This window comes from Haemaphysalis longicornis, unplaced genomic scaffold (assembly GCF_048455015.1).
Source record: "Haemaphysalis longicornis isolate Haplotype H1 unplaced genomic scaffold, Haemaphysalis longicornis Haplotype H1 scaffold_20, whole genome shotgun sequence".
NCBI lineage: Eukaryota > Metazoa > Arthropoda > Arachnida > Ixodida > Ixodidae > Haemaphysalis > Haemaphysalis longicornis.
The window spans coordinates 629,344-639,702 of record NW_027526296.1 but is presented as its reverse complement, the minus strand read 5'-3'; positions in this window follow the sequence as shown (position 1 = coordinate 639,702).

The window sequence follows — 10,359 nt, the reverse complement described above, 5'->3', positions numbered from 1 at the left end:
CCCTGCTCTGCGTGTGCGCTCGACTGGCGTCGTTCCGAACGCGCTTGAAAGATAACGCGATTCTCAGCATTTCAGCTGCAAAAGTGTGTCCGAAGATGCTTGATTGATTGATTGTAGGGTTTAACGCGCCGACGCAACGCAGGCGATGAGGCGCGCCGTAGTGGAGGGCTCCGGTTTAATTTTGACCACCTGGGGATCTTTAACGTGCGCCGAAAGATCGTACACACGGGCGCTTTTGCTTTTCGCCTCCATCAGAAAAGCGGGCGCCGCGGCCGGGAATCCAACCCGCGACCTCGTGCTCAGCAGCGCAACGCCTTAGCCACGTGTCAGAAGATGCCGTGTTGCTGCGTCCTCAGCAGTGTTGTTTGCGGCAATCTGGGACCCAATTCTCTCAAACGAGAGCCCTCGTTTTGAAACGACGTGGTAGCTGCATGCAAATGCGTGTGTTCTTGTGCGGGGGCGCCGCTTTTGAGTGTTGAAGAGGGACGAGATTAGCCAAGAAAAGTGCTGCGGCAAGGGCGCAAAGAGACAAGCAAAACGACGGGGGGAGAGATGGGAAGGGGTAGTGTAGGCAGGGTGTCGGAACGAAATGTTTTTCGTTCCGGTTTCTGTTTCGTTCCATAAATACCGTTTCGTTTCAGCTCCGGAACGAAAAAAAATAATGGTTCGTAACGGTTCATAACGGTTCGTGTTTGCGCGAGAAAAATTGATATTTATGAAATTGTTAAAAAGTATTGAAAATTGTGAAATTACGCTAAAGTATATGAAGTGATGCTTAATAATTTTTTTAAAATATAATTTTTGAAAAAGTCACATAGTTGTGATCTTACTTTTGAAAGTTTAAAACGTTCTGTCTCACGGAACACTGAAAAACCCAGTTTTTAATCTTAAAAGATATTGTGTGCGAGTATGTAGCAATGAATTACCATCAGTACCTTCAGCAACTCCCCCCCCCCCCTTCCACCATATATATTCGAACGAAGGGATAACAGCACGAAAATTGATCAATAATTATTGCGCACTTCCGGATTGCAAGCGTATTTTTCTAAAATACTATAATAGATAGGAGTGCCCTGCCCGACATTGTTGCTTCCGCGGTCCTTATGAAATATTTTCCGCTGCGCTCTGGCACCACTTCCTTACAAGGGCGACATGACTTGTAGCGGTTTGCATTGAGTGTGCGGCTGTAACCTGCTTTTTGCGCTGCTGGTGGTGTATGCAAAAGGTTGTACGCTTTGCTCCTTGTTCTTATGTCGTGTTTTAGAATATCCGTTTCTTTATGTATCAAACCCCTAAACAATGCCGCAGGGATAATGTGGGTATTTTATTAAACTAGATAAATAAATAATGCCGCGACGTCTGCATCGAAGCCAGATGCCAGTGGCAATCACGCGTCGACCTCAGCAGCGCGCCTATCGGCACAAACGGAGAGAGTAGGGAAGCAGGCAGCAAGACGAAAGACGATTTCATGCAAGCAATCGACGGCAATTTCTCATTTCGCTGAATGTAAATTGAATGAATCCTGAAACATGAAATTGCCACTCAAACCGAAAACCGAAACGAAATTTTTTTCGGTTTCGCTCTTGAACGATGTAATAAATTTCGTTACGTTTTCGTTTTCGTTCCGGCCAAAAATTCCGTTTTTTTTTCGTTTTTCGTTTCTGGTTTTCGTTTCGTTCCGACACCCTGACTGTAGGTGGCTTTGCGCCTCTTGCCATAGCACTTTTCTTGGCTTATCTCGTCCCTCTTCTACACTCAAAGCGGCGCCCCCGCACAAGAACACATGCATTTGCATGGAGCTACCGCGTCGTTTCAAAACGAGGGCTCTCGTTTTAGAGCATTGGGCCCCTGGAAACACTGATAAACACCGAAGTGGCCGCCGTTGCTTATGTGCGTGCCTCAGTGAGGGTACTCTGTATCTAATCTAGCGACACTACTGCCGGTGTAGTGGCGAGGCAGCGAGAATCATTGCCTCCCTCTCCCCCTCCCCCCAACGTCGAGGTAAGCCGGCGGAGCAGTCACCTAACATTGATGGGGACTTTCCATCGCAACAATCGCCGACTTTATCGCGTGCGGGGGTAGGGGAGCCGATAACTGTATATAGAATTTTATTTGTGACAGTTGTGTTTACTTTTATTCGCGCTTAACCACGTTTAGTGTTTTTTTTGTTTGCTTGTAATCATTTTTAGCCTAGCATCTTTTTCATCCCCCCCGCGCTCATTGTAATCCCTTCGTATCCCACAATTCCATTTTTTCTTGTTTTCTTTATGCTTAACGTAGGGCAACCGCTTTTCTGGTGTGGCGTTCAGTGTAATTTATTAGTCTTACTTTTGTGTATGCATGTCTGACCGATATCTGTGTAATGTATAGTTCAGTGTCGGCTTCATTGGACATTCGTCATTCTGGTCATTGCATTCCCACGTTTTATTTTTTTCCTGCATGCTTTACCAGCCACTATGTAATAGATATTTTCGGGGTCACGTACAGTTTATTTTTGTATGTATCCTTCGTGCTGGAGTGGGGTAGTGTAATTAGTGTAGTTTGTAGATTCTTTGAGGAGCTGGAGACTAAGACTGCCCAGTGCATGTATTCTTTTCTACTCTTCGCCGCCTTTTGCATGCATGGGCGAAGGCCGGTCAGCTCTTCTCAGACCGGCCAGGGCATTCAAGGAGAGGGGATTGAGGGGATCCTGGCGGCGTCCGATACATTGCGCAAGCGCTCGTTTGGTGCCGTCAGCGCGGCGCTCCCCACCGCCCCTCCGCCTCTCTTCCCGAAGGGCCAGCTCCCCCCTGCGCCACTGCGTTGGGCCGAGCCAAAGCTTCAGCCTCCTGACGAGGTGAAGTCGCCGGCGGCCGTTTCCCCATAAAGCACTGTCAGCTCGACGGCCGCTCCGCCCTGGTTCTTCGTTAACATCACCTCGTTGGCGCGTTTGAACGGCATTCGAACTTCCCCTCGCCGGGACGCAGGACGCGCGCCCTGCGCGGGGGTCCGTTCGGGCAGACGCTCAACAGGACAGGACGCCTAAGGTGCGTAACAATTTGCTTCATCGCCCGGTCGCAGTGTTTAGCGCCGGTTCTAAGCCCGCAAGTCCTCCCGGATGCCGGCGATTGCCTTAGGTTGATCGTTACTCCCTTCGCTCACATATGGGCCGTACCTGACACGTGACGATCACGCCGTGCGGTACGTGCCTGGGAACGGACGGATAGCGTCTTTCTCTTGCGAGCCAATCGGCCAGCGCCCCAGATTTCGCCCTTACTGCTGAACGCACTGGTTCATCGCGCCGATGACGCGCACACTTTCGCGTGGTGCCAGATCGCCCACCGCCCCTTTTCCACCTACGGGAATGTATGAAATGTAACCGAAGGGGTCGGCGCAAATAAACGCCTTCTTCTCCACACACTGGGCATATTCCTTTGTCGCCCCATACTCCACCTGCCCAATAGAGGAGGTGTTGAGTTGGCGCGGCGGCGTTTCAGTCTCGTAAGGGCGCTCAAATAGCTCGAACCCACGGTGGTTCCTCGCAGTGTGTACGAGTGCATGCCTTGTGCAATGCTAGGGCTGTACATATTGTCAGGCAGAGAGACCACAAACTCTAGAAGTGTAACTATGGGATTTGTGACTGTGTAACTTGTCTTTGGCAGCATTCATTGTACTTTTTTTATGTAATAATATACGGAGGGTCCCAGTGCAGTATAAACTATGGGATCCTCATCTGGATACATCTGCTCATGTAACCTTCCTGTTTTACAAACGTCAATAAAGTTCGTAGTCTTCTTCTTCTTCAAGGCCGCCATATATTGCTGTGCAAGAGCTGCCTAAATTTTTTTTTTGCGGTAGGTAGTTGGAGGGAAACGTTAATTATTGTGGCCTTCAGGGCGGCTGTTCGATGGGATGGATGCGCAGGCTAGCCATAAAGATGACGGGTAAACATTGGAAGGCTTAAAAGGCCATCTTTGAACAAGTATAAATGAAAAACAGGGAAAGGTTACAAGTTGAAAAAAGAAAGGTTCCTTCCTCTGGTTAGCTCCGTAAAAAAAATGACTCCGTCTCGAGGGGTAGCAACGGCAGACTGGAGGTCATGGCGTGTCCGGTCCAAGGCGCGGCACGGTTCTGCGTAACGTGACTCAACACCTCGCCGGGGCTCCAGGACAGCGGGAGAAACGGGCAGCATTCCTTTTCCGGTCGTCGCCGGCTGGGGGAGAGAAGAAGAAACGCACAAGCACAAGAACAAACACGCAATGCACTTGTTTCACCCCCCGAAGGACACCGGCGGGCTCGGAGTTCAGAGTTTGTGGCGTCTCGCAGAGCGTAGATGAATGCGAGCGGAACAATAATGCTATACTCGGTGACGACTTAAAAACGGCACCGGAAGTTGCCGCTGTGCGTTATCGCCATAGCCGGATGTTTCTCCGCGCGGCGCAAGTAGGGCGTTAGTGGGAATATTTTGAACATAACGTGAGCCGTTCCCGTAATTTTTTGGACCTAATATGCTTATAAACGACTCCAGTGACAATAAACAAACTGCGCGAGACAAGGCAGACGGTATCACGCATTCATAGCAAACCCCTTTCAAAACGCGCGCGCACTGACGTCACGGGTCCGGCGCTTTGGCGGAGTGATACACTACATGAGGTGGTGCCGTTCTTGAGTTGTAACCGAGTATAGAAGGCTAGCGACCCAGTTTCAGTAAACTTTACATTTGCAATTCTAGGTATTTTATTCTATCCCCTTATTATGCAAGAACATTCTAAACGAGCCTGTAATTTGTGGGTATCCTGGCGCCCGAGGCATTGCGCGGCTCTTTTCCCCCTTTCTCCTTCGTCTCCTTCGAGTTGCCGGCTCGTCTCGGCGCCGCTGTGTAGAGCCGAGCCGTCTTCTAAAACTCCTGCAACCGTTGCGGCGATAAAACACTGTCACGCAGCGGGGGCTCCGCCCTGGTTTTGGAGCTAACCTCACCTCATCGGCCCGTTTGAACGATGCCCGAACACCACCCTCGCCGGGACGCGAACACGCGCGCTGCGCGGGGGTCCGTTCGGGGGAGACGCTCAGGAGGACAGCCGAAGGTGCGTAACTATTTCCTCACCGCCCGGTCGCAGCTCTTTTGCGCCGGCCCTAAGCCCGCTAGCCCTTCCGGCTGCCGGCCCGTGCCTTCGGTTGATCCTCAGTCCGTTCACTCACATATTAGCCGTACCTGACACTCGACGATCGCGCCGTGCGGTACGCGCCTGGGAACGGAAGGACAGTGTCTTTCTATTGCGAGCCCATCGGCCAGCACCCCAGATTTTGCCCTTATTGCTGAGCCCACCGGTTCCGCGCGCCGAGGACGCGCACACTTGCGCGTGGCGCCAGATCGCCCATCGCCCCTTTTCACCCACGGGGATGTTGAAATGTAACAGAAGGGGTTGGCGCGAATAAACGCCTTCTGATGTACTACACTGGGCTTATTCCTTTGTCGCCCCCTACTCCACCTGCCCAACAGAGGCGGTGTTGAGCTGGCGCGACGGCGTCTCAGTTCCGTGAGCGTTCTCAAATAGCTCGAACCCGCGGTGGCTCCTCGCAATGTGCATGAGTGCATGCCTTATGCAATGCTAGGGTGGTGCATATTGTGAGGTAGAGACCACAAATTTCAGTGATCGACAAACAAAATCACGGGGCTGAAGTACAGACGTTTCAAGCCACCATTAAGCCACTTTAACTTCATGCGGGTAAGTGAAGGATAAGATATGTATTTCGGTGTTTGCTTGGATGGTGGGATATCCGAAGTCAAGTGCGAGTTTATATTTTTCTGAAGCGTGTCTCTTGTAACTGTCCGGTGCACCAAAGTTGACAATGTAAACATGTGCCGTGAAACATGTGAATTAGGCGTTGCGCTGCTGAGCACGAGGTCGCGGGTTCGATTCCCGGCCGCGGCGGCCACTTTTCTGATGGAGGCGAAAAGCAAAAACGCCCGTGTGCACGAGATTTCGGCGCACGATAAATATCCCCAGGTGGTCAAAATTAATCCGGAGCGCTCCACTACGGCGCGCCTCATCGTCTGCGTTGCGTCGGCGCGTTAAACCCCACAATCAATCGAAACATGTGAATTCAAGCTGCTCTTTATTCCTCCTTCCTTTTAGTGATGTCGCTACGTCTGGTGTCCCAACCGACTTTCGAGGGCAGTAACTTTGCCTGCGGCCTGCACTGTCGGCTTTTATACAGCTGTGATCGCATCTCGTCTATAAAAAATCAGATTCGAAGGAAAATTATTGACCGCGTGTGCATGTTACCACTTTCAGCCCTGAATTTTTTTTCTAGCAAACACGTTTTTTTGTCGGCATTTCCCTTGATATTGGCACCCCGTGAGCTTATAAACAAAAAATAGAGCTTGTCGTGCAAGTAATTAGCGATTTTAAAATTTTGAATTCTAGAAGGAAATGTTTTTCGGCCTTTCCCTTATATTTTATTAACCACTGAGCCCACATAAAAAATTGGGCTGGTATTCAGAGCATTTTTAGATTTACAGACATGTAATCAAAGTATAGGACTTTCGTCCTGGGGGTTACACCGACGCCAGTTGGGTCTTCACTGCAATGCCTTCCTCTCTCAAGCGTTCAGCTGTAGCAAAAAAAAAAAAAAACACACAAAGAAGAAAAAAACGAACAGGTGATATCTATCAAAATAAGTACCCGCGAAGAATTATTTCCGAGAAAAGTAGCTGTTTTGCATTTTTCTCTCAAATAGCTGAAAGACTTTTGTTTAATGTCCTTAATGTAGGGCAAAAGGGCCGTCAACTGCGCTAGAACTGCATGGTTGAAGAGCGCCAAAAAGTGTCTGAGCCACCTGAACTCTGTAACAAACGTTTTGTTATATTGGAGTAAAGGGGAATACTGGTGGTGATTGCAAAACGTTTATTGAGCCAAAGGGAAGGGGTAGAAGGGCGTGGCTGGCCTCCTAAGTCCAGGAGGCCTCTTGTCCGGGCTGCCTCCCGTGCGCGCCGCCCCAGGGCGACCTGACGCTCCGGTGCGGAGCTGGTCAGCTCGGACTCCCACTGCTCAGGGTAAGGGGAGGGGTGGGGACGTGGTTGTTGGGGGCAGGAGAAGACGATGTGGTAGGTGTGGAGAGGGATATGACAATGTGGGCAATCGGATGGAAAGAGAGAAGGAGAAATAGGGGATAGGATGATGTGGTTAAAGTAGGTTTCGGTCTGTAGTCGGCGGAGGATGTAGGCCTGTTGCCCAGTGAGGGAAGGGTGGGGTGGAGCCGGGGGGTATTGCCGTCGGGAGTTAGTGTGGTGGGAGAGGATGGAGTTGCATGTGGGGTCGAGAGGTGTGAGGGCTGCTGGGTCGGGGGTGCGGGAGTTATTTGGTCGTGGAGGGGCAAGCGAAGTGCCCGGGTAATGAGTGCGCGGGCTGCGGCGTGGGCCGCCTCATTCCTGCCAGGCCGGAGTAGCCGGGGGTCCAGACAATGGAGAGGTCAATGTCTTCAGGGAAGCGTTGAAGGAGGTGAATGGCTGCTGGCGGGGCGAGGCCGGCTAGGTAAAGGTGGCAGGCTTGCTGCGAGTCGGTGATTATGGTCAGGTAGAGTTGGTGGCAGTGGGTGAGGCCAGCGTGGGCGATGGCGAGGGACTTGGCGGTGAGCGTGGGGATGTGGCGGTAGGAGGCCGCGGTGGGGAGGTGGCCCTATTTGGTCGAAAGGAATTTTAGAAGCCTGATTTCGGCCCAAAAATACGTAATTGGTGGGGCTAAGAATCTATATGATAGCGCAACTGCACTGCATCATTGGCAACACGAGAGAATAAAGCTCAATTAATCAATAAAACAATAGAGCGCATTTGGCTGCGCATAACCTAATGTCGCTATAAACACAGCACAAGAAGACAAGCGCCGCAAGAGTGCTCAAGCACTACTAGACAATTCGATGAAATCTCTGTGCATTCATGTCGTGTGAGCACATCTACATAATAAGGGGTTGAATCGCATTAGGGTAGTTTTCTGTTCATTTATATTCTATCGTTTTTGCCCTCCTGTGCTAAATGTTTTATAATACGTGCCCTTAGGAAATGCTAGGCTCTAAAGTCACGTCCACATTGTTACCAAGGGCCGCCACTGCTGCGCTTCGGTGCGCGATCTCATTGTTCAATATACCGCAAAGATTAAAGAGTCCATAACAATAAAATACCAGTTTAATAAGACGAAGAAGAAAAAGGAGGAGTTTATTTAAGTGCGTAAGAAAAGTACATCAGTAAAAGCACAACAGACAAAGGCCTCAAAGTCTGTGACTGTACGGGGACCCTATATGTGTTAATACAGAGGTAATAATTACAAAAAAAAAAAACATTGGCAGCAACAGTGCAACAATATCAGACGCACCAAAAAATAAATAAATATAAGGGGTGATTTCATTTCAACTAAACAATGAAAATAGGACAAAAGTTCACAATTGAAAAAACAGAACAAAACAAGATTGCCATATTCAATTTCCATCGGGAATGGGTCATTCATTCATAAATCGTTCATTAATAAAACATCTTTTTGTACCAATAGCAATGATAGCAATATTATCGCAAACTTGGAAAACGGAACGATATATTAAAGAAAACATGTTAAGCACAGGCACGTCCAAGCTATTTTCCGCTGATTCCTCAGTGACGTCACAGAATCTTGTTCGTGCGATTGGCGGTCGCCGTCCACAGCCGCCGCCAGAAACATTACTGGGAGATTCTTGCGGGGCCGCTAGTTCCGTTTGACAGCAACTTGAATGCTAACTTGCAGTTAGTACATAGATAACTACGTTTTAGTGGTGGCCCCTATCAAGTTACCTCTGCCTATATTAGTTCACTCGGGCGCGAGATTTGAAGGTTTAAGTATTCTCGCTTTTTTGTCCGTTTAATTAATGTAACGAACGCTAGTCGTTTAAAATTTAGCGAAGTCGAGTTTTGCCTTCGTGGGCCCTTTAAGAACGCGGTATATGCAGTCCGATGCAGTATTTCGCATGATAGCTGTCATGAATCAGTTGAATACTGATTGGTTCTTCGGAGCTTTGAAAGCGGCCGTAACCAAGCAGGCAAAAACGATGTGCCGTACCATTTCACTCTGTCTGCGGAGTCCCTTGTGCTCCAATCTTACGAACACTGGATTGCACTCGGTTGCACTCTGACGATGAAAGCCGGTATCGCCCTAAACTTCCTCGTTTCTCGGCTCTGAATACAGCGTAAAGTTATCGCTCCTGGCAGTCAATCCTCTTGGCAGCTTCCCACAACTGATAAACTGGGCGTAGGGCTAACGGCTGGCTGTTACGACACTTAGAGATTCTTTAGCTATAAAGAATCTGACTCACCGACTCACTGAAGGAATGATTGACTCATCAGCGTCGACTCGAAACATTATGATCCAGAGGCTTAAAATTTGGGAATACATTTCTGCCATGAAGCAGAGGCTCACTTAGCATTTCATTAAGTCGAAGCGCTAGCCTTGAAAGCGGTATTTTTTAAAAATGTTACTCCCCTAAAAGAGTAAAATGGCGTTGTGTATTGGCAAAATTCTTGACTTTCTAGAAGAAACCTTTAGACATCAAAGTGATTTTTGCTGATATATGCAACTCGCACAAATGTCTGAAAAGTAATTTCTGGGTTTCACCCTAACAATCTCTTACACAGAGAATCCGAATTTGGGCGTAAATTGTATATTTTAGAGATTCTTCACTATTGTACAATTTGTACAATACAATACAATACAATACAATACAATACAATACAATAAAATATTGAATTGGGTTATTTCACAGCCCGTTGTCGCAGGAGGACCAAGAAAAAAGGCTGTTGAAACAGCTTGAAGGGTCCTGGCCACCTTGCACACAGACCAGCATGTCGAGCATGATGAGAGGAATTACAGGAGAATTGTAGCTAGTTACAAAACGAGTGCAAAACGACTTTACTAGTGCAAAACAAGTGTAGTACAAAAGAAGAGCAGTACAATTATCAATACAAATCAGAGCAACTAGAAATGTCAACTACATCATGAAAACAAATGCGATTGCCGTGCATTGGGTTTACAAATTATAGCATGCAACTGTCAGAATGAAAGCGTTGAAGCGGAAAGTTTATAAATGAAAGCACTATTTAATGTTATAGCCTAGCCAATAAGTACTCAATGATTTGTTCCCCGTAATTTGTGTGGCATTTATTTACGTTTCGAGGTTCTTGTGTACGTGTCTTGTAGACTCCTATGCTTTCTTTTAATCCAGCAAGCCTGGTTATTGTATCGTCATTACTGATTAAACCCAATTTATAATAACGACATGACTTATAGTTATATACGGAATTAAGTGGAACATTGTGAAATTTTTCAAAAGCATAAGTAGTGTGTGAGCGATAAGGAAGTT